The sequence below is a fragment of the Rhinatrema bivittatum genome, chromosome 6 (genome assembly GCF_901001135.1).
Source record: "Rhinatrema bivittatum chromosome 6, aRhiBiv1.1, whole genome shotgun sequence".
Lineage (NCBI taxonomy): Eukaryota > Metazoa > Chordata > Amphibia > Gymnophiona > Rhinatrematidae > Rhinatrema > Rhinatrema bivittatum.
Window position 1 is genome coordinate 169653424 of NC_042620.1, and position 25717 is coordinate 169679140.

At 41.4% G+C, this 25717-nt stretch overlaps 1 long non-coding RNA gene across 1 annotated transcript in view; it reads right to left on the minus strand.

Annotated features, from left to right (window-relative positions):
- Window positions 1–2517: 2517 nt before the first annotated feature.
- Window positions 2518–25717, minus strand: part of LOC115093285 — a 29480-nt gene continuing 6280 nt past the window's right edge. The window contains exons 2-3 of the long non-coding RNA XR_003857265.1: window positions 13245–13287; window positions 2518–2589 (exon numbers count right to left, since the gene is read on the minus strand). This is a non-coding gene — a long non-coding RNA (uncharacterized LOC115093285). The remainder of the gene's footprint in view (window positions 2590–13244; window positions 13288–25717) is intronic.

Here is a 25717-nt window from a genome sequence, read left to right on the forward strand (position 1 = left end):
TTTTGGGGGGGTCGGGAGGGTGGGGTCGATTTAAAGGGTCGGGTGGGTTTTTTTTCTTAGCGGCGCGGGCCTCCCTAAAAAAAAGGGTAGGGAGGGTGGGGGAGGCTAAGGGGGGTTGATTTAAAGGGTCGGGTGGGTTTTATTTTTATCGGGCCATTGGCACCATTTTAATTAGTGGCAGCCAAAATAGCACCGATGGCCTGAGAGCGGGAGATCGCGCCGGGACCCCCCCCCCCCCCCACTGGACCACCAGGTAATTTAACATTTTGGGGGGGTTCGGGAGGGTGGGGGAGGGTAAGGAATTGGTTTTAAAGGGTCGGGGTGGGTTTAGGGGTTGTTTTGGTGTGTCTGTTTTCCCGCCCTCCCCCAAATAATTCCCGTGTCCTATTTAACGATACAATACAAATGCCCCTGACGATAAATCAGGGGCATTTGTATTGTATCGTGCACTCTAACGATTTAGGACAAATTTAAAATTATCTGACGATAATTTTAATCGTTCAAAAACGATTCACATCCCTAGAACATATGTCTATACTGTGGCTGGACCGAGCGTCTAGCGAATTAGTAGATTATCTTAAGATCTCCTATAGAAAGTGCTTAGGATTAGGAAGAAATGAGGTGCATGCTATACTGATTTTAGTTTCTCTAGTGACTCACCATGTCTGATGCCACTCTCCAGTGGCTCTGCCTTCTTCTGACCCTGCAACATAGCAACAGTGGGTTGGGAGCAGGCAGATGCTCTTCCAGCTTCTTATCTAGCCTACCTGTGCCTTTCTAGCTGCTGGTTTTGCCCTCCTAAAAATCTTTACTTTGGGTAGAGGAATCCTGGTTTTCTTACTATCATCAATAGTGCTATTTGTATCAGCCCTAGGACCCTGTGGATAAAAAGCCTTTTCGCTTCCTATTCCAGTTGTTGTCAGTGTCACATCTACCCTTTACTGCCAGTGATACAGTTTGTGGAAGAGTCACCCACACACACATTGTACAAAAGATTGATTCATTTTTCCACATATAGAAGGTCATAGACCAAGGAAAAGGCTTCTGTACTTAGCTGCCAGTCACAGAGTTACTGCAGCTGTATTCCACATCTGTGAAACACTGATCTCTCTGTGCTGCAGACAGAGATAAACTTTGACCACTGTTGAATAATAGTGTAACCCTGTAACAGAGAACAAGATTACAGTGTCGCCTCTGACAAAGTGACACAGTGCCAAGCTGACAACAGGAGGCAACAGGCTACAACCCACCTTTTTTCTCTTATATTTTGCAAACTTTTTCTTTCACAGAGAAAGAGCTGCAGAATCTCTCTCTAAAATCCAGCAAACAAATAAAAGAACAAAATCATGACTGCTCAAAAGTAAATTTTGTATTCTGTTTCAGGTATTAAAAAAATGAGGTATTTACACTGGGATAGGCCGGTTAAAAATCTGCTTCACCTTGACTAGCCCTCTGTCCTTGTCCTAATATCCTGGCTCCACTTTGGCTTGCAGAGAAAAAAAAAAAGGTGCAATTTTCCTTGCCCCATATACTATAATGTATCCAAAAACAATTGAACATTTTCATACATTTTTGCAAAAAGCAAAACAAAACTGGACTCATTTTTTTAGTTTTATCCATTCATTTTAAACAAAAGTACATCCCTATTGTTTTCTTATATGTTAACTGAAAATGAAATGAAAAGAAAAACCCAATGAAATTCATTTTTTTTTTTTCATTTTGCAATGTAGCCCTGGGCCCCTAACTCAGTCTCTTGTTGCTTCTGCTGCCACTGCTAGGCCTCACCCTCACTCCCACCAACACCGCTGAAATAAAACAATTGTCCTCAGGCCTTACCCTATCTCCCCACCTCCTTTCCTCAATGAAGCTTCCCATCTATGGGATTCCAGCAGTCCAAGTGAAACAGGAGCTATCCTCCGTGGCTCTTGCCCCACTGCGGCAGGTTTTCAAAATTACCACCAGGCTACCCTGAGACTGGCAGCATCTTGTGGTATGTCTGCACATCATATGCTCATATCGCAGAATTGTACCTGCCTCAGGGCCAACCAGCAGCATTTTCAAATTGGAACCCAACAGGGACAGGATTGACTGGGGATTGGTTCTTGCCCCCATTTGTACCACTAGAACCCGATGCATAGGTAAGCTGCATCAGTGGGAGGGGAGAGGTGGGGAGAATAGATAGAAGGCCTGTGGGAGTTAATTATTTTATTTTGGTGGTACTGGGTGGGGGGGGGAGGGGTGAAAGATTGAAAGTAGGAGGCGGAATCGTACCACTTCCTTTAACATTTTTTTTCCCTTTTTCAAAAATTTGGGTTCAAACGAATGAAATTAATCAAAATAAGCATCAAAGGAAATGAAAAATGAATTTTAAAAAAATGAAAGGAAAGTACTTGCATGCACCCTCTTAAGATAAGCTGAATAATTTAGAAGTCATGCTGTTGTAGCCCACACCAAATGATGTGCTGTGCCAGTTCAATGTCTGATCAGGGAGAAGGTACAGGGAGTCTTAACAGGTACTTACATGTGGCACGGGAGTCACAAGGGTCCACGCTTCTTCATAAATTGCATTCTCCCCTTCTGTCTTACTCTCTGAAAGGAGGAGGGAAGGAAGAATACTAATTATATCAATACAGCTATTTAAGAAAGTAAGCAACATCTAACCTATTATTTTGCCTCCATCTATTATGATAAAGTTAATGCTACAGAAAGGTGTTACACACCAGCACATGAAAATGAAGCCCACCATGCTTCCATAAATTATGCCCATAAAAGGTTGTGGCATTTTAATTGTTATGTTCTCCCCATATTTAAACTTCTCCCATTCTTCCATATAAACATGAACACAGATAAACATATATTTACTGTTCCATAAATCTACTTCAATTCTGTTCTACACAACTACCTGCAGGGATAAGAAATCAAAAGTTGCTGGTGCTAGTTGATTCTATTTGCAAACAATAATAACTATAGTTTCAAGTCCTGTTAAACCTGTCTTGCTGTGAACATTGTTGAATAATAGATATATCTGGCCTTTGAAGGCAGATGACATTCCTATAAAGATATTGCTTGCCCAGGATATATTTGCATGAAAATCACTTGGGTACATACAATTATGAGTCTTTGACTAGTTGCTTTACTGACGGATAATCCTGAAAAGAAAATCAATTGTGACTTATCCATGTCTGCTCAGAAATAAACTCAGTCACTTGAATTCACACCAACACAGGCAAAGTTCATCATACTGAAAAGAAGTGTCAACACATTGTCTCATAACTATCAACCAGTCCACCATTTGGCAAACTGATATACCAAGGAAGGATATTTCAAATTTTATCAACTCAGTCCAAAAACATATTTATCATGATAAAAATCTAGTCATTGTAATGTTCCTGGAGAAAATTGGATTCTTAGCATAGTGAGGGCCATAGAGCAAAGTGGCAACAGCCATACTGGAGGAAATCACTGAAACGATGTCATTTTGGCACCATCCTCCAGGCAGATGATGCAATTTTAAACTTTCATGAACCCTGCCTTTTTTGGAAGATCCTGGAAAGGGGTATGTTGGTGGCCAGGGCAGGAGCTCCCTGGCCAAAGAAATTTTAAAGGAAGGAGGGAAGGAGAGTGAGTCTCAGTCCCAGCCCTGGCCCTGACCAGCTCCTGGTACCGGCCATGGCTCAGGACAGACCCCAGTAATAGGCAGGTCCTAGTGTCAGAATGGCTTGGGGCAGGCCCCAGCATTAGGTAGGCCTTGGCACTAGGCCAACTCAGGGCTGCTGGTGCTAATTAGGCCTTGGCACTGGCCTGACTCCTGGTAGGCCCCAGCATCAGGTAGGCTTCAGTGCCTGGCCACCTCAAGGCAGACCTTGGTGCCAGGTAGGCTTCAGCACAGGACCAGTCTCAGGCCAGATTTTTAGCCCAGGAAAGCTCTGTAAGAGCCATTGAAAGTATATTTTTTATTTTAAAAAATGCCATAAATGTAAAAATACTTGAACATTTTCTGGTATTTTCAGACAAGGCTATATGTGATTCATTCCATTTTTAATGAACTAAAAATAGCCCCATTCATTGCATTGTTGGCATTTGTTGGAAACAAATGCCCATCTCTAAATTTTGCTAGCCTGATTGTGGCTGACAATTCATCTCTTAACTTTTATTAAAACAACATGGGTATTCAAAAATTTCAGATTATTATTTAGTTGATTATATTGTTTTAACTTCTGCTATTGTCTTGTTTTTTTGTTTTGTCATTGTTTATTATTTTATTTTTGTTTATTACATATTCACAAATTTTATCCTGTATTTGTTCATTGTTTTATTGTATATGTTAATTTGCTTGTTTATAAAAGAATTTTATATGTTATTTCAAACCACTTTGGATAATCTTTATTTAAAAATTGGTATATGCACTTTCGAATTAAATTATAAGCATGTTTTTATGTGTATTTAAGATCACTGCTACTTCAAATGTAATAGTAAAGGTCAAAGAAGGAAATACACAGGGCTTAACCCTGGATTTATCAAAATGCACTAAATATCACATGTGATAGGAAAAGGGGTGTGTTTTATGGTAATAGGCAGTTTATGCTAATACCTATGTGATAAGTGCCAGAGTTGTTGTATTTCCTACATACAACCACTGGGGACCATGTTTAGTAGTTTTAAGCTCCTGGAGAGGCAGCCTAGCTGTGAGTGAGAGAGAGAGAGAACCTAGCCATAATGCTCTCACACTAGATAGATATTTATATCTCTATGGGAGGCCCACCTAGTAACTCGACGTGAGCTTTAGGTATTAGTGTAGGGGTTAGGGGCCACTTTGACATTCAAAGTGAGATGTACGAGCAGACCAGTGCTCTCTTGTGAAGATTTGATAACGTTCGGAGTGAGGAAACTCACCCAAAGATGAGATTTGTGAAATGTTCTCTCAACCTAGCTTGATGGACTCTCTACCTGGATAACATCAAGCTAGGTTGAGAGAACATTGCACAAATCTCATCTTTGAGTGAGTTTCCTCACTCCGAAGGTCATCAAATCTTCACAAGAGAGCACTGTTCTGTTTGTACATCTCACTTTGAATGTCAAAGTGGCCCCTAACCCCCTACACTAATACCTAAACCTCACCTCGAGTTACTAGCTGGGCCTCCCATAGAGAAATAAATACTATCTAGTGTGAGAGCATTATGACTAGGTTCTCTCTCTCTCTCTCTCCCTCCCTCCCTCTCCCTCTCTCTCCTGTAGGAGGGACCTGATAGCTAGGCTGCATCTCCAGGAGCTACAAACAGCATGTGCAAAAACATCACAATGCACAAGAAAGCCCTATCACATGGCTTTACACAAATGAAAAAGGTATAGTTAAAATTCACATTAAAGCTATGCAATTTGGCTTCACAAAACTGTGAGCTTGGCCAAAATATCCTCCCCCTTTTGTCATTTGCATCACCCCATGGCATTTTTGCATGCATTAAAGGCATTTTTTGCATGTGTTAAATGCATTTTTGCATGTGAAAACGCCTTATAGCACTTTGATAAATGACCCCCTTAGTTTGTAGAAACAAAGGAAGTAGAACTGTGGAATGCACAAAATTCTGATGGGATTAATATGTACATATTTCAGCTTTTCAACAGAGTAGGATTGGGGGAGAGACTATTTCACACAGATCCTCACATTCTTTTTCACATACCATGCTTTTCTACTGCTCTCTCTCTGTTATGATCACTATTGACAAGTGGCTCCCCCACCAATACCTCTCTCACTCAGGCTCTAAGGTTTGTTTTATTGGACAGAAGGGGGTTCAGAGGTAAGTCCAGACAGTAGGCCCAGTCCCTGATGCTTGTTTTGTGGGGAGGGAAGAGGGTTGTAGTGGTTCAGAAAGGCTCCAGCTGCACTAAAGGGCCTGGCACCACCATTCCTATTCAACTCACTCATTTTATACTCTCTCCTGCCCTTTGCACATGCTGCCTCACACTCGCCTGGTAGTACCTGCCCCCAAGAAAATGTGGCTTGCCAACATGAGAAAGAGAACCTCTGATGAATCTGACCTTACCCTCTGGAACATTTTACCCCTGGACATCAGACTTATACCTGATGTTCTCACCTTCAGGATAAAAACTAAAAACCTGGCTGATTATAGAAGCATTTGGTCCATGTCTAATGCTCTTTTGTTCTGTCTTCCTCAACTTAGGCCACTTGACTCATCAGGCTAGAGCTTCACAACATTAATTTACTTTATCTTACATATTGGCATCGTGTGTTGCCTGTATATGCTGCTTCCCCAATCCCGTCTCCTACCTGCTAACTACAGCCTCTGATATTCTATTAGGGTGATACAGACTGCCATTCCTCTTAGGAAGATTGATTTGATTTTGTATTACTACTGTATTTGCCCCCATTCTTATATCATTTGATTTTTATTACTGCTGTCCATTACACCTGTTCTTAGGTACCTGTTATCTTATATTTACACTTCCCATGCATTGTAAACCCCCTCGTTTATTTTGTTTGATGGTCTCAGAAGCATGCCACAGCCATTTGTAAAACCCTCTATTTCATAATATGCTCTGAACTCATCTGCTGGAAGAGCATGATATAAATAATAATGTTGATGATGATGATGAAAATGATGTGCATAGATTGTATGTTCAAGCCTACACCTGTTATTTTCTATAGAAAGTCTAACTGTACAGACCTAGGTCTTGCGAGTCAAATCTGATTGATTTCTTTGATGGGATGACCAGAGAATTGGATCAGGGGAGAGCATTGGATATAGTATCTTTGGATTTCATTCAGGCCTTTGACATGGTTCCGCATAAGCAACTTATAAATCAACTAAGCATCCTTGTATGAACCCTTTTTATACATTACTTTTACGGTATCCTGGATAAAATCACATAAAGGAGATATAGCTATGTTTCAAGGGAGGCCAGTGTAAATAAATAGCACTGGTTTACAGTAATATTAATAGAGTAATGAAAAGGAAATCTAAAGATTAGAAAAGATACAATTTTGCTTTGTAAATAATTTAATAAGAAATCTATATATTTTACCTTTGTGCAAAAACTTCCCCAAAGTGTTGAGTGGAAAATTGCACAAGAATGGTATAATTTTGAAACATTACACATCAGTTAGGTGGCAAAAAAGTGCCTAAGTTATACCACTTTTCAAAACAGACTTACGTGTATAAGTCCACTTTGAAAATTAACACACACACCATTGAAAAAATACACACACACAATTAAACTTGCAATTTGGTGCATGTAGTTTTACTGAGGGAATTTATGCGCATAATTTTTACAATGAAAAAATGGATCACACCCACATCAACTCTAGATTAATCCTATAGGGATCTGTTGTGCCCTTCAACCACTAAGTTCGAAGCTTTGGCTTCATTTTGAACTCCAAACTCACCACTGATTCTCAAATATTATTCATTACAAGTCAGCCTTTGTACTGGGCATGGCCAAACCTCTCCCTGTGGAATGCCTCTTAACTATGCATATACAAGTCCAGTGTGTGTGCATGTATTGACTGTATAAGTTTTTAAAGGGTTATTTTGGCAGATAAAGCACTACTTTACCTATAGAAGTGAAAAGTACAAAACTGGTGCATTCAAAAAAAAAAATCTGAAATCAATGGGCTAATGCTAATTTGCTTCCTTGAATATACAAAATTAAAAATGCTCATTTTACAAATAATTTGCAATAGTAAAAAGTCCAATTTTCTCATTTTTGTTTTTGAATTGAAAATGTATATTTGTAAGGAAGACAAACCTGCTTCTTTTTCAAAAGAAGTTAATTTTTAAAAAAAATTGTTAAAGTAATGGTATTTGCTAGATTAAGGTCATATAGCCAGTTTTACATATACCAGAGTCATTTATCAAATAGTGTTAGAGCCTTATCATGGGCGTTAGTGCCCTAACGCCCGCGATAACACCATAAAACCCACAATAAATAATGTGTCACAAGATGCGTATACAAATTTTTAAAATTTAGTTGAAAGGGAGAAGTTTATGAAAGCGAGGGTGTTTATCATTGTGTGCAATAGCATAACAAAGGAGAGGGAGAGGGAAAGAGAGAGAGAGCCTCTGGGGAGGCACACATATTAGTCAACTATTTATACCACTGTAGGAAGGTCAACTAGTAATTTGAGGTGAGGTTTGGTGGTGGTCTGGGGTTTGGGGACAGTTTTACATGCACAATGTAAAACTGTAGTAGTGAAGATATGATGTGATTTTGAGTGAGGAAAGGTACACAAAGATGTGATTTGCACAATGTACTCTTGACCTACTTTGATGGCAAAGGTGCAGGGAGGCAGCTGATGTGGCTGCAGCTGCAATCTTAGAGCAGTGAGTGATTCAGCTCGGCTTGGCGTCTGTCCATCTTCCACCCCTGGCAACCCCTCTTCCACCGGTTTAAAACCTTTGACCAGCCTCCCACCCACCTGACCAGGTAGGTGCGATCTACCATACCCAAATGACGGCTTCAGACCATCGGATCCGCACCTGGCAAGGAAGGTCTGGCCGTTGTCTGCTTCCTGAGACCCTGGCCTGCTCCTACCTCTCACCTGCCCGTCTGACCAAACTCCCACCAGGACCACATGACCTGCCCTGCCAAATTGCCGGCTATAGATAGTAGGATGGTGCCCAGCAGAGAAGTACTAGCCGGTGTTCACTCTTGGCCTGGAGTCAGGCCTTCAGAGGCCTGCTGCCTTCAGCCTGCATTCATGGCCTCAGCCCCTTGCTGCCAGCATGAGGCATATGGCTGCAGCCCAAATCTTTCAGCCTTGTATAAGGCCCATCAGAGGTAGGTCAGGACATTAGGATTGGGGCTGCCCAACCACCTGATTGAAGTGCTGTGCTCCTGTGCCTGCGCCCGTGCTTGTGCCCCTGCCAGCTCTTTCACCGGCTAACATGGTCTCCTGCACCGGCTCCCAGGATGAACAAAATCAGGACCTCCTGACCACTGAGGACCCTAGTAGACAGAAATCTACAGAAAGCCCTAGTAGATAGTATACAGAAGACCCCACAGGAATCCAGAAGACCCTGAAGACCCAATAAGAATCCAGAAGACCCAGGAAACCCCATTAGAAGAACCCAGAGGACCCCAAAAGACACAGAGCTCCCCACCACTACCTAACACCTGAGAACTATACCTCAGTAACATCTGAGGACCCCAGGATACACTGAGGTCCCCAGAGGACCTAGAGGACCCTAGAAGGCCCAGAGGAGCCCAGAGGACACCACTACCTAACACCACTCGTGAGAGCTATATCTCAGTTACACCTGCGCAAGTGCTCAATGTAACCATTGCATCGACCTACAGTGCTCTGCCATTTGCTCCAAAAATCAAACATGGAATTAAAAAACAGGATATTACCAATAACAGGATAAGGGAAAAATGGCGACCTTATAAACAACAAAAACAAAAATCCAAACTCTACTAAAAAAACTCTGCAACGCAAAACAAGCACTAAAAACCAAAGTATCAAAACATGCCTACTATTCACCCTTCTACTGAATGCACACTATTTCAAGAAAAATCCCATTTATCAATGATATTATCAATTACCAACAACCCTAAATATTCTGCATAACTGAAATCTGGCTATATGACAAAGACAATGTACTACTAAACCATCATATCCAAATTACAATCTATTCCATATACCATGACAAAAAAGAAAATGAGGTGGTTTACTAATTATCTGCAGAAAGGAACTCAAATTAACACTTAAGAAAACTGAAATCTACCCTCCCTACGAAGAAGCCATTTTAAAATTAAAACAAATTAACAATGGATTGATATACTGCCTTCCCTGCCTACTCTTAAAGGACTGTATACCCTTAATTGAACTTTTCATATATGAATTCCCTGCACCAGAGACAACAATAATACTAGGAGACTTTAATCTTCATGTAAATGATTCTCCACAATCCAACTCTTGTGATATGTTCCTAGAAGCAATGGAAGCCCTAGGATGGACTCAATATATCTCTGAGGCCTCACAGAAAGCAGGTAATACTCTCAACCTCATATTCACAAATTCTAATAATTATAATATAAGTACTAAACACAAAATAATTCCTTGGTCTGACCACCATCTAATTAAAGCAGATCTAATATATAAAAAACATTCAGTGATTAGCTCTGAAATCAAAACCGCTCAAACATACAGAACAAAAATTAAAACTGACACACTAACTAATGTATTAGAAACCAAAATAAACAACCTAAATCTAAACAGCTGCGCTGAGGCATTTGATTGGTGGGGAAAAATGATCAAGGAAATAGCAGACCAGTATAACCCACTCCAAACCAAAACTTCAAACAAAAATTATGATAATCTAAAAAAAATGAACTCCTTGTACAATGAAGAACTGAAAGAAACAAAAAAACCCTGAGAAAACCTGAAAAACTCTGGCAAAAAAAAATGACAGGTGAATACCTAAGAAGATACAAATCATACCTCTCATACTACAGAAAACTAACGAATAAATTCAAAAAAGACTACTATGCAAAACAAATACACAGAGTTGTTTTCAATTCAAAACATGTTTGAAACAGTTAAAAGTCTAATAAAAGACCCTTCTGCACTCCAAACTTTGAACAATAATTTCTCAAAAACTTCATCTAATGAATATGCTACAGCATTAACTGAAAAAATACAGAGATTGAAACAGCAAATCACCTATACCTACCCTATTAACAAATCAGATGACCTTAATGCTCATGCTAATTTGTCATCATTTGACATAGTATCAAAACTGGAGATAAACAAAATCATAATTAAACTAAAACCAGCTACTCATCCACTTGACCTGATTCCTGCCTCTTCGCTGAAAGAAGTAAACCAAACCATAACCCCTACAATCATAATAATAGTCAACCTTGCCTTGGCAGAAGGACATATGCCCAATGGTCTAAAACTGGCAGTTATAAAACCAATCTTAAAAAATAAATTAGGAAGATCTGATGACTGGGACAACTACTGTCCAATCTCCAATTTAGCCTTCATCACAAAAATTCTTGAAAAAGCAGTGCTTACCCAATTAGAGTCTCATCTAGAAGACAATAAAACCCTGCATGTTAACCAATTTGGATTTCGGAAGAATCGCTCAATGGAAACTGTTCTATAATCCCTAACTAACCCTATATTATGAGGCTTTGACACTAAAAAATCTTACTGCCTAATGCTGATGGATCTCACAGCAGCCTTTGATGCTGTTGACCATAATCTACTTTGCCAATAGTTGAGAAAGATAGGGATCGAAGGAAATGGTTCACCTCATTTCTTGCAAACATATCTTTCCAAGTTCATCTCAACATCACTTATCAAACACGTTCCAATGATCAACAGGTGTTCCACAAGGATCAGCACTTTCTGCAACTCTATTCAATATCTATATGCTGCCTTTGTGCAAATTACTAACAGACCTAGGAATAAAATTATTTTTATATGTTGATGCTTTGCAATTCTATATCCCACTAACAAAATCATGTGAAAAAACAGCATCACTTATCTCTGAATATATGGCTACAATAAAAGAAAAACTTGCACAAATGAAACAATCAATGAACTCCAAATAACAGGAATAATTTGTCTGAACTAAAACCCTCCAAAATCTACTCCACCAGGTATAGATCTCAGAAATTGCTAGTTAATCCCAGCAACTCAAGAAAGAGATCTAGGAGTTCAAATTGATGAAAACTTAACAATGAAAGCCCACATTAGCAAACTGATCAAATCTGGTTTCTATAAGTTATGAATCTTGAACAGACTAAAACCTCTACTAAACACTGCAGACTTTAGAATGGTATTACAATCTCTAATATTCTCAAACCTTGATTACTGTAATTCCCTACCTCTGGGACTTCTGACTAGTCACCTAAAATCTCTGTCACTACTGCAAAATACTGCAGCTAGACTACTGTCTGGAACTAGGAAATATGACCACATTACCCCAACTCTGATTCTGCATTGGCTCCCTGTTCAATCAAGAATAATCTACAAAGTACTCACAATAAAATTTAATAATATTTATCAGAACAATGATCTGATGGGAATAATATTTAAACCACATACTTCACCATGAATGCTCAGTTCACAAAACAAAGGCCTCCTAGAAATTCTGACCATAAAAAATTCTCATCTAACACAAACAAGAGAACGAGCAATTTCAGTCGCTGGCCCAACACTGTGGAACTCCATGTCAGAGGACCTGCAAACAATAACAGACTTTAAAAAATGTAAAAGTGAGTTAAAAACTTGGCTATTCATTAATGCCTACTGTCTGACAGAAAACTCCTGTTCGCCATGAGTCTGATAAACTCCTGTTCGCCATTAGTCTCACAACCAGAACTGTCGTAACCAATTCCCCCTACACTTGACCCTTCTATTGCCCAGCTGTTTTTCCTTAAATGTATCTGTCTTTGCACCCTCTGTCCCTAAATGATTCCTTAGTTTCCTACCTATACATTTGCCTACCTCAGTTTTATAGTATTTTTTTATGAATGTCAAACCTGTACACCATTGTGAACTAGTGATTCTTACATGGAATGATGTCATATAAACACATACATACATACATAAATAAATAAACAAACATTTGCTATATTACTATGTTAACTAAGCTTTTCTGTCTGAATGCAAATCCTTTTTGAATGCCTGTTTAACACATTTGATAGGATATCCTCTAGCTATAAATATTATTGTACTTCCAGCATGAAACATTTGTCATTGAAAATACCATAAAAAATGTTTATGTGCAAACATATAATTGTGTATTCTTAGAAGTATAAGTCATACTTTTATATCCATTCAAAGGTTAATATTATTCTTGAGAAAAATAACTGTTCTTAATACTTAATCAGGGACCATCCATTGTTAGTAAACATGTTTGGAACCAGCATGCTCTCCCATGCCTTCCCTATTCCCATGTATCTGTAAAAACTCCTTTAGTTTGTATTGTTTCTGTTAACCTGTTGAAAGGGTACAAGGGTACTTAATACTACACATACTAGTGACCAAAACACATGACTCTGCTTCTGCCAGTCATTTTATAATTTGAAGGGTACAGTATGAGGTCTTACCTTTGTTCTTACCCAAGTTCTTACTGGAAAACCATCACCCATAGTCTCCATGATTTTCTTTCTTTTGACCCATGTATTTTTCTAGAAGTGGACATTTCTTGAATCTTCATTCAGTGGGTAAAAAATTAGAATATTACCAGCTGAGACAAATCTTTACTTACTAGATTTGAGAACTTGTGACCTTGTTTTGCTGAGATGTTTTCTCTATAAAGTAAAATGGAATCCTTTTTTAGTATATACCACCAAGAAACAATAAGACACAGAGACCCAAATGTTTCATCTCTATTCTTCTTAAGTACTTAACCTGTGAAGATGAAATTAACTTTCATTCAGTCATTTAAATTCACCTCACTGAGAGAGCTGGGAAATATTAATATTACTTTAGTTCAGAGTAATGAAGAAACTAGGAAATTTTAATAAAGGAAGAAAAGTCTAATTAGCATATCTAAATGAAGTGTGTGAGAGATAAGAACAGGATATAATAGCAATCAGAAAAAAAAAACTACAAGGATGTACATGTTATTCTGCTATGGTTCTTATCAAAGTAGTTATTGCAAGTTAGATAGTATAAATCTCAACCTCATATAAAATATAAATAAGTGCTTTGCACATATTCTAAGGAAATAAGGTTTGGAATGAGGATTAGAACTGACAACAGCTGACTCCAAATGATAAATCTCCACTAACTGGGGAAGTAGTAGGGATGGATGTACAGAGGAAAAAAAAAGTGTTTGGTTCATTCATTCATTTCATAGGACACCTATATTTGTTTCATTAGCTTCAAATGAAAAAAAAGTTTGTTTTATTCATTCATGCATTCGTCATTATAATCAAAGGGGGAAACAATGCAGCCCCTATTGGGCTCAAAAATTATAATTTTCTAATCATTTTAATGAAATTGGTGGGTATACATCATCAGAAGGGTAAAGGTGTGCCAGCAAATCAAGGCTATGTCAACATGGCACCAAAAGTGGCATGAAAAGCCTAAGGTACTGAAAAGGGGCACCAGGAGTAGTAGGAGTTCTCCAGGTCACCATCAGAGGAGCAAAGAAGCAGCTAGAGTGGGAAGAACACCATATGGCTTCAAAACTGTGGCACAAACAAGGTAGCACAAGGGCCTCATTTTCTAAATGAGGGAGCACTGGATGGCCGGCGCCATCTTTAAAAATGGTGCGGGCCATCCAGTTCTCCTACCATGTGACAGGGGCCGGCCAATGGCACGGATACCCTGTCACATGGTAAGGGCAAAGGCCATCGGCGCCATTTTTATTAGTGGCAGCCGACAGCCCGAGAGCGGGAGATCACTCCCGGGACCCCCACTGGACCACCAGGTACCTGTAAAAAGTTTTTTGGGGGGGGTCGGGAGGGTGGGGGAAGCTAAGGGATTAATTTTAAAGGGTCGGGGTGGGTTTTTTGTTTATCGGCTCGGGCGCAGTCGATAAACAAAACCGCGATTGGGCCAGATAAAAAAAAAACCACGATGTGAATCAGAACCGGAATCAGAACAGATTCCGGTTCCGATTCACATCTCTATCCAGTATACTGCTTACAACAGTGGCCAAGCTAGGTCACAAGTACCTGGCAGAATCCCAAGAGATAAATAGATTCCAAGCTGCTTATCCCAAAACAGGCAGTGGATTTCTGTAACTCTATCTTAATAATGGTTAATGGACTTTTCCTCCAGGAACCTGTCCAAACCTTTTTAAAACACAGCTACACTAATCACTTTCACCACATCATCTGATAATGAATTCTAGAGCTTAATTATGCATTGATTAAAAAAATATTTTCTCTTATTAGTTTTAAATGTGTTACCTAGTAACTTCATTCTGTGTCCCATGGTCTTTATACTTTTCAAAAGACTAAACAACTGGTTAACGTTTACTTGCTCCATTCACCTCATTATTTTATAGACCTCTATCATATCTCCCCTCAGCTGTCTCTTTTCCAAGCAGAAGAGTCCTAAAGCCTTTAGTCTTTTTTCATAGGGGAATTGTTTCATCCCCTTTGTCATTTTGTTTGCCCTTCTCTGTACCTTTTCTAATTCTTCTATATCTTTCTTGAGATATGGTGACTAGAACTACACACAATACTCATAGAAACATAGAAACATAGAAATGACGGCAGAAGAAGACCAACCGGTCCATCCAGTCTGCCCAGCAAGCTTCACACATTTGTTCTCATACTTAACTGTTTCTCTTGGCTCTTAGTAACCTTATGTTCTAATTCCCTTTTCACCCCCCACCATTAATGTAGAGAGCAGTGCTGGAGCTGCTTCCAAGTGAAATATTAAGTTTGATTAGTTGGGTAAGCGGCAGCATAGCTCTCTGCCATGAAGCAGAGGGCAATGCTGGAAATGTGTGAAGTATCAGTTTTTCTTTTCCCCTGTCATTGAAGCAAGGAGTCATGCCGGACATGCACCGAAAGTGAAGAATGCCTTGAAAGTCACATTAACTATCATCAAATATTGAAAAGCCTAATAATTGGTAATACCTATAAGCCCATGAACCCATCCCTGTTTTTTTTCTTTTTTTCTTTTCTTTTTTTAATTGGGAGATGGATGCCCTTCATCCTTCTACTCTGTGAAGGTGGACACCTACCACCGGCCACTGGCATCCCGCTCCGTTAATGCCTCTGTGGCTACTGCCGCTCCATGCAGTGTTTTACTACCTGCTCTTTATATGCGTCCTCTAGAACTGATGGATCCCATCCCTGGGTTTTTTTATTATTTATTTAATTGGGAGATGACAGCCCTCCATCCTTCCGCTCCGTGAAGGTGGACACCTACCACTGGCCACTGGCATCCCGCTCCGTGAATGCCTCTGTGGCTACTGCCGCTCTGTGCAGTATTTTACTACCTGCTCTTTATATGGACACCTACCACTGGCCACTGGCATCCCGCTCCGTGAATGCCTCTGTGGCTACTGCCGCTCCGTGCAGTATTTTACTACCTGCTCTTTATATGTGTCCTCTAGACCTGATGGATCCCATCCCTGTTTTGTTTTTTGTTTTTGTTTTTTATTTAATTGGGAGATGACAGCCCTACATCCTTCCGCTCCATGAAGGTGGACACCTACCACTGGCCACTGGCATCCCGCTCCGTGAATGCCTCTGTGGCTACTGCCGCTCCGTGCAGTATTTTACTACCTGCTCTTTATATGCGTCCTCTGGACCTGATGGATCCACAATATTTATCCCATGCCCCTTTGAAGTGCTTCACAGTTTTGGACTTCACCACTTCCTCCGGAAGGGCATTCCAGGCATCCACCACTCTCTCCGTGAAGAAATTCTTCCTGACATTGGTTCTTAGTCTTCCTCCTTGGAGCCTCAGCTCGTGACCTCTGGTTCTGCTGATTTTTTTCTGTTGGAAAAGGTTTGTCATTGTCTTTGGATCGTTAAAGTTTTTCAAGTATCTGAAAGTTTGAATCATATCACCCCTGCTCCTCCTTTCCTCCAGGGTGTACATATTTAGATTCTTCAATCTCTCCTCGTATGTCAACCGATGAAGACCCTCCACCTTCCTGGTCGCCCTTCTCTGTACCGCCTCCAACTTGTCCTTGTCTCTTTGTAGATACGGTCTCCAGAACTGAACACAGTACTCCAGGTGAGGCCTCACCAAGGACCTGTACAAGGGGATTATCACTTCCCTTTTCTTACTCGATATTCCTCTCTCTATGCATCCCAGCATTCTTCTGGCTTTTGCAATCGCCTTGTCGCATTGTTTCGCCGACTTCATATCATTAGACACTATCACCCCAAGGTCTCTCTCCTGCTCCGTGCACATCAGCCTTTCCCCCCCCATCGAATACAGTTCATTCGGATTTCCACTCCCCAAATGCATGACTTTGCACTTCTTGGCATTGAATTTCAGCTGCCATATCTTCGACCACTCTTCCAGCTTCCTTAAATCCCGTCTCATTCTCTCCACTCCTTCCGGCGTGTCCACTCTGTTGCAGATCTTAGTGTCGTCCGCAAAAAGACAAACCTTACCTTCTATCCCGTCCGCAATGTCGCTCACAAAGATATTGAACAGGACCGGTCCCAACACCGATCCTTGCGGTACACCACTTAAAACCGCTCTCTCTTCAGAGAAAGTTCCATTTACCATCACGCATTGTCTTCTGTCCGTCAACCAGTTTGCAATCCAGGTCACCACTTCGGCACTCACTCCCAAGCTTTTTGTTTTATTCACCAGTCTCCTGTGCGGAACCGTATCAAAAGCTTTGCTGAAATCCAAGTAGATGACATCTAGCGCTCTTCCTTGATCCAATTCCTTGGTTACCCAGTCGAAAAAGTCAATCAGATTTGTCTGACAGGATCTTCCCCTGGTGAATCCATGCTGCCTCTGGTCCATCAATTCTCCGGACTGTAGATATTTCACTATTCTCTCTTTCAACAGTGACTCCATTACTTTTCCCACCACCGAAGTGAGGCTAACCGGTCTGTAGTTACCAGCCTCTTCTCTGTTCCCACTCTTGTGAAGCGGGACCACCACCGCTCTTCTCCAATCACTCGGCACCACTCCCGTTTCTAGGGATCTATTGAACAGGTCACACAGCGGACCCGCCAGCACATCTCTGAGCTCCCTCAGAATCCTTGGATGAATCCCATCAGGCCCCATGGCTTTGTCCACTTTCAGATTCTTTACTCAAGATGTGGTTGCATCATGGAGCGATTCAGAGACATTATGATATTCTCTGTTTTATTCTCCATTCCTTTCCTAATAATCCCTAGCATTTTATTTGCTTTCTTGGCTGCTGCTGCACATTGAGAAGAACATTTCAATGTATTTTAAATGATGACACATAGATCCTTTTCCTGACTGGTGTCTCCTAATGTGGAACCTTACATTATGTAGCTATAATTTGGGTTACTCTTCCCTAAGCTCAAAATTTAAAAGCCCTGCGTGCGAAAAAATCAGGGGTTATGCGTGTGGCCGGGCCCTGCACACGCTGCACGCATTTTCGAAAGGGCCCAGCCACGCGCGTAACCCCCCGTTATGAGCAAGTTCTGGGCTTGAAGAAAGGGGCAGGCCAGAGGTAGGGGCAGAGTGGGAGCAAGGCAAGGGCAGGCCAGGACAGCGCCATTAGACACTGTCTCGGGGAAGTGCGTGCCGGAGTTTACTTCTGCTCTGGAGGAGCAGTATTAAAAAAAAGAAAATTGGGCATAGATAGGTTTAGTTTAGGAGTTGGGGAGGAGAGGGGAAGAGGGAGGAAAGATAAGGTTGGGGTTAGGGAAGTTCCCACCCAGTCTGCTCCTTAATTGAAGCGGACTGGGAGGGAACTGGGAAAAAGGCTGATCACGTCGCTATGCATAACTGAAAAAAATCCCACCCTGCGTGCGCAAGTGGGGCACATGCTCACACATGCCGATTATAAAATCGGGTGTGCATACGCGTGGATATCATATTTTATAACGTGCGCGCGGTGATGCGTGCATGTTCTAAAATTGGAGTGTCCATGTACAGGCGCCGGGAACCGCACACACATGGATGCCTGTGTGCGCCTTTTAAAATCGGCCTCTAAGGGCATCACATTGCACTTGTCCAATTTGAATTTCATTTTCCATTTCAAAGCCCAATCTCCCAGATTTGCAATGTTCTCTTGCAATTTCTCAAAATTCTTTTGGGATTTAACAACTTTGAATAATTTTGTCATCTGCAAATTTGACCACTTCACTTGTTCCCATTTCCAGGTATTTTTAAAAAAGTGTTCCCAGAACATATCCCTGGAGCACCCCACTATCCATCTTTTTCCATAGGGAAATTTTACCCTTTAGCCCTACTCTCTGTTTTCTATCTTTTAACCAGTTGGCAATCCACAATACGACAATGTCCCCTATCCCATAACTTTTTAATTTCTTAATAAGTCTGTCATGAGGGACTTTGTAAAATGCTTTCTGGAAATCCAGATACACTATAACTACTGGACCAGGCCCCAGACCGGAACATGGCGCGCCAGCAGCCGGCTCGGCACGCGCAAGTTACGCCTGCCTCGGGCAAGCATAACTTTTGGAATAAAGGGGGGGGGGAATTAGTTAGGGCCGGGGGGGTGGGTTAGATAGGGGGAGGGAGGGGAAGGTGGGGGGAGGTGGAAGGCGCGTGCCGACTCCGGATTTTAAAAGATATGCGCGGCTACGCGCGTATCTATTAAAATCTGGCGTACTTTTGTTTGCACCGGTCACACGAACAAAAGTACGCACGGGCGTAGTTTTTTAAAAATCTACCCCCAAATGTTTTATCTTCCAGTATTAGTCTTACTCATTACTCCTCCTTGCCTTATTCTTATTCAAGAGCCACCATGAGCAACAAGAGAAATATATAAAACAAAATAAATCAAAGAACATATCATCAGTCTGTGTGCACTGTTCAGGCTTAGCATGAGCTCCAATTTTAATGGGTTTATATTAAAGAATCTTATAAAATAAAGGTAGATGCTGGTACTGTAGAATATCTTAGAATATTTTATTGAGAAATTGCATTGAATGATATACTATTTGCTTACAATACTTCAAAATATCGGTACACCTGGTCTTCTCTTAACACTTATTGAGAGCAAGCTAACATATATTTGTGGGACCTCTCTTCTCAGGGTCATGGTATATTTACCAGACTCATGGTTCTGGGTCCATTTTACTTTATATTTTTTTGTTATTTGTTTGTCATTTTTCACCATTTGCTTAACCATGGTTGATTGTGGTATATGGCAATGGGAATGGATATTGGTAACTAGAGCAATTTATCAACAAATGGTCCTCTTCCTTTCCCCTATAGAAATAAACAGTTTGGTTATTTGCTGCATGTTGTGACATTTACAAATTCATTTTCCTCTAAATTGGTTCTGTAAACTTGAACCAAAGATAACTCAGATCCCCCTCTCAACTCCCTCCCCCCCCCCCCACCACCACACACATTTTCAGTATGCATGTGTTCCTTACTGTTTGTATTTTAGATCTCCGTTGAAATTAGAAAATATTGCACATTAATCACATCTGTGGAAGGAAAATGATCCTATTAAATAAATTGTGAAAGTAAAAGTTAAAAAAAATAAGCCATGGATGCAGAATCTTACCAGCTAGTTGAAACACAGCAACCTCCACGTCCATACTAGGATAATATATATTTTTTAAGACATGAAAAGCGCTCTCCTGGGAAATCCTTTCTTACAGCTTGCATAATGCTATCTTTTTATACCAACATAGATCCATATTCTCTTCTCTTTTTCCATTGCTTTTTATTAAAACATCTCCTGTCAAAGGTTTACCACCTCCTGATTTTGATTTCCTCTTTCCTTTAATAAAAATTGGAAGCTAAAATTGGAATATGAGTGTGGGCTGTGCCACATGTGGCATTTAAAAGTCAGCTTGCAGAACAGAATGAAAGCATAAAGATTTATAAGGGTGATTTCTTATATTCCAATAATTCAACAAACCAAATAATAAGTGTTTCTATAAAAAATTGTACTATTTATTTTCTAAATTATATTGATTAAATAAATACCAACCATACACTATGCCATATTTTAAAATAGTACATGACAAGTACTGAACTAATCCTACTTTGACAGAAACAGAAAATTTGTGGACCAGTTGCCCATCTTGACTTTATTCACTGGAGAAGGCCAAACTGATCAAACTGATTTGCTATTTTAGTTTAAGAAAGTGAAGATTCACAACTGAAAACTGATGCAATAAATTGAATCAGTTGACTATCCTATATGTAATCAAAAATACAAAAAACAAATCAGATGCACAGGGACTAAAAGCATCAAAAAAATGTATATATCTATAAAAAAGCTTTTATATCTTAAATCACTACTAACAAAGGAACATGGTATCAAACTACTAGGTGCATTGTTTTAATCCACTGTATCTTGCCCACAATGGGCTTCAGACAGTATCAGTATGTGACACATTATATTCATATCATGTACCAAAGTTCCTTTAAAATCACCTGAAAAATTGTTAATATCAAAAATATCCTAACAAAACTATATTTAATTTATATATATGGTACTTAAAGGGAAAGAAACTATTTGCATTCAAATCATTCAATAACAAACTGAAAGCTATACTTAGTAGAGATGTGCTTCGGGTAAAAATTTTGTGTCAGGTTTCGTTTCGGGCCCCCCCTCCCATGGGAATTTCATTTTTCCCGTTGTTCGGTGTGTTTTTTTTGGGGGCCCAAATTTTTGGGTTAGCACGCACTAACTCAAAAATGAATTTTTTCCGAAATTTTGGAAAAAAGTCAATCGTTTTTCGGTTCTCCCGAACCACTCTGAATTAGGCAATTTCATTGACATTGCCTATTCAGGAAAAACAATTACACATCCCTAATACTTAGCTCTACGACGGTGTGAACTAAGTCATCTGCATCAATGAACACAGCCATGTCTTGGCATCATAAGATGCCTTCCTCAGCGGTTCATTGCGATCACATCAAAACACTGCACTGATGCTAAGCTCCAAATGGCAAAACCAGCTTTCTGAGTCCCTGCGCCTCTGATTTGTTTTTTGTATTTTTGACAATTTTGTGGGAGGTGTTGCTCTTTGTTTTGTTATCCAGTGGGGCAGATTTTAAAAGTCCTGTGCGTGTAAATCCAGCCGGACATACGTGCGCAGGGGACTTGCACGCCGACGCACCTATGTTGCATAGGCCGCCAGTACGCGCAAAGCCCCGTGACGCGCGTATGTCCCGGGGCTTTGCTTGGGGGGGTGTGTCAGGGGCGTGTCAGGGGCGGTGCAGCATTCGGGGGTGTTCTGGGGGCGGGGCTGTGGGCGTGGTGCCGGCCCGGGGGTATTCTGGGGGCATAGCCAAGGCCTCCAAACTAGCCCCTGGGCCGGGGAATGGCGCACCAGCAGCCAGCCGGTGCGCGCAAGTTACGCCTGCCTTGGGCAGGCGTAACTTTCTGAACAATGGTAGGGGAGGGATTTAGGTAGGGCTGGGGGGTGGGTTAGGTAGGGGAAGGGAGGGGAAGGGAGGGGAAAGTGGGGGGCCAGAATAAAAGTTCCCTCCGAGGCCACTCCGATTTCGGAGCGGCCTCAGAGGGAACGGAAGCAGGCTGCTCAGCTCGGCGCGTACAAGTTGAACAATTGTGCACCCCCTTGCACGCGCCGACCCTGTATTTTATAACATGTACACGGCAGCGCGCGCATGTTATAAAATTGGCCGTAGATTTGTTCATATCAGGTTGCACGAACAAATCTACGCCCACACATAACTTTAAAAATCTACCCCTATATGTATAGCTGTTGGTTATGAAAGTCTTTAAGAGGTAGTTTCTTGGATACTGTATGAATAGCTATAACTGCACATTATGTAATGCATAATTTGCTATTGATGATACTACTAATAACTATTCTACTACAATTTACCACTTCTATAGTGCTCTTCGATGTATGCACTAGGGATGTGAATCGTTTTTGAACGATTAAAATTATCGTCAGATAATTTTAAAATCGTTCTAAATCGTTAGAGTGCACGATACAATACAAATGCCCCCGATTTATCGTCAGGGGCATTTGTATTGTATCGTTAAATAGGGCACGGGAATTATTTGGGGGAGGGCGGGAAAACCGGCACACCAAAACAACCCCTAAACCCACCCTGACCCTTTAAAACCAATTCCTTACCCTCCCCCACCCTCCCGAACCCCCCCAAAATGTTAAGTTACCTGGTGGTCCAGTGGGGGGGTCCCGGCACGATCTCCCGCTCTCGGGTCATCGGCGCCATTTTGGCTGCCACTAATTAAAATGGCGCCGATGGCCCGATAAAAAAAAAAAAAAACACCCAACCCTTTAAATTGACGCCCCTTAGCCTCCCCCACCCTCCCAACCCTTTTTTTTTAGGGAGGCCCGCGCCGCTAAAAAAAAAAACCCACCCGACCCTTTAAATCGACCCCCCCTCCCGACCCCCCCAAAACCTTTTAAAATTACCTGGTGGTCCAGGGGGGCCTTGGGGGGCCTCGGGGAGAGATCCAGGGGGGCCTCGGGGAGAGGAGAGATCCAGGGGGGCCTCGGGGAGAGATTTCCCATTCCCAGGCATCAGCTGTTCTAAAAAAAAAATGGCGCCGATGCCCCTTTGCCCTTTCCATGTGACAGGGTATCCGTGCCATTGGCCGGCCCCTGTCACATGGTAGGAGCACTGTATGGCCGGCGCCATCTTTAAAGATGGCGCCGGCCATCTTTACTCATCAGCCCCTATTATACTATACTCTATAACAGTGTTTCCCAACCCTCTCCTGGAGGCACACCTAACCAGTCAGGTTTTCAGAATATCCATAATGAATATGCATGAGAGAGATTTGCATACATTGGAGACCCAGGGTATGCAAATCAATCTCATGCATATTTATTGCGGCAATCCTGAAAACCTGACCGGCTAGGTGTGCCTCCAGGAGAGGGTTGGGAAACACTGCTCTATAATACTGATGAGTAAAGATGGCCGGCACCATCTTTAAAGATGGCGCCGGCCATCCAGTGCTCCTGGATGGCCCTATTATACTATACTCTATAATACTGATGAGTAAAGATGGCCGGCGCCATCTTTAAAGATGGCGCCGGCCATCCAGTGCTCCTACCATGTGACAGGGGCCGGCCAATGGCACGGATACCCTGTCACATGGAAAGGGCAAAGGGGCATCGGCGCCATTTTTTTTTTAGAACAGCTGATGCCTGGGAACGGGAAATCTCTCCCCGAGGCCCCCCTGGATCTCTCCTCTCCCCGAGGCCCCCCTGGATCTCTCCCCGAGGCCCCCCAAGGCCCCCCTGGACCACCAGGTAATTTTAAAAGGTTTTGGGGGGGGGTCGGGAGGGGGGTCAATTTAAAGGGTCGGGTGTTTTTTTTTTTATTAGCGGCGCGGGCCTCCCTAAAAAAAAAATTAGCGATGTGAATTGGAATCGGAAACTATTCCAATTCACATATCTTAACGATCAGATTTCCCCCCCCTCCCCCCAGCCGAATCTGATCGTTAAGACGATCTGGCACACAATTCACATCTCTAGTATGCACCACTGTACAAAAACACATGCGTGACAGTCCCTGCTCAGAGCTTACAATCTAATGAAAACAAACATAAAGAGACTTTGGGAATCTCTACATTCCTCCTTGTGTACTCTGCTCATTAGACAAATCTATCTGTATCCTTTTCCTGTACCGCCAGTTCCTGACTCCACGCTTTCCACCTGGTTGTGCCATGTGATTGGAATAGTCTTCACAAACTGGTGTGTCATGCTCCCTCTTTCACTGTGTTTAAATCCCATTTAATGACTCACCTTTTTTGAGGCTGCTTTAAACCTTAGGCCTGATTGTCTGCTTTTAGATTCATTAACTAATTTTCTTTTCCTTGTATTATTCTTTTTAACCATTGTCTTACTTTATGAAATGCCCCAAGTCTCTTGTCCTTTATGTTTATCTTATGATATTGTATGCTCTATAAGCAGGGACTGTCTTTTTTGTATGTGGGATAATCGGGAGTTAAGATTTGAAAACAGCTTCAAAATGGTGGGTTTTTAGACTGAATTTGAATAAGGCAAGAGAGGAAACATGACACATCAACTCAGGAAGTTGACTCCAAGCATAAGGTGCAGCCAGATAGAAAGTAGGGACTTGTGAATTGGTGGTAGAGGAGAAGAATACAGATAAGGGTGACTTCTCTGAAGAGTGGAGTACATGAGGATGGTTGTAGGAAAAGATAACAAAAGAGATATAAGAAAGTATAAGCTGCGTGAAGGCTCTTATATGTACTTTTAAGAGGAGCTTGAACTGTATGTGGAAATAGATAGGGATCCAATGTAGTGAGAAGAGGTGTTATATGGGGTAGTCCATCAGACCCATAGGGAGTTCACCACAAAAGTAAAAAGGGCGGAGTGAGGGCATTGAGCAGCGACGGACGCAACAATATATATAGATATGTATATACAGGGTGGCCCATGGAAAAGTAGCCTGCTTCCAAAGCACTGGTATTGGAGGTGGGCTACTTTTCCATGGGCCATCCTGTATATATACACAGCAACTACTTTTTCTACTGGGTGTCATGGTGTACTTATTATTGAGATGGGCAGCACCTGAGGGTAATAACTGTTGGACCCAGCTTCAGCTGATAGGCAAATTCTGATGACTGGCTGGAAATAGGGCAATCTTAGGGTCCTCACAGATTACAGGTGAGGAGATGGGAGAGGGGGGAAGTGATTGAAAAAGCAAAGAGTCCATTAGAGCTCACAGCTAAGAACAGTTAAGTGAAAGCCCTTAAAAAGGACATAATTCTCACACAGAGCAAACCAATCTTCTTACAGGATGATCTCCAATGAAAAATGAGTTTTTCTTTTGCAGCTATAAGTGTGAGAAGGCTGATTAAGAGATTAGCAGATGGAAACAGGACCCTTGTGTAGAAAAGCTGTGCATTTTGCCAATGTTTTAAAATAGAAAATGTTAAGATTTTAGCTATAGATACTTAAGACATCTGAAGTCATACAGATAGGCCATCATCTCTGTGGGGTTCAAAGAATAGGTTTTCTTTTCCTTCTTAACTGTAGGTTGTGGAACATTCAAAAGATTTACTAAAACTTGAAGCAGCTGCAGTTAACTTCAGGTGAATGGAGCTCCTACCAACCTTCTATACGACATCTATTCTCTATT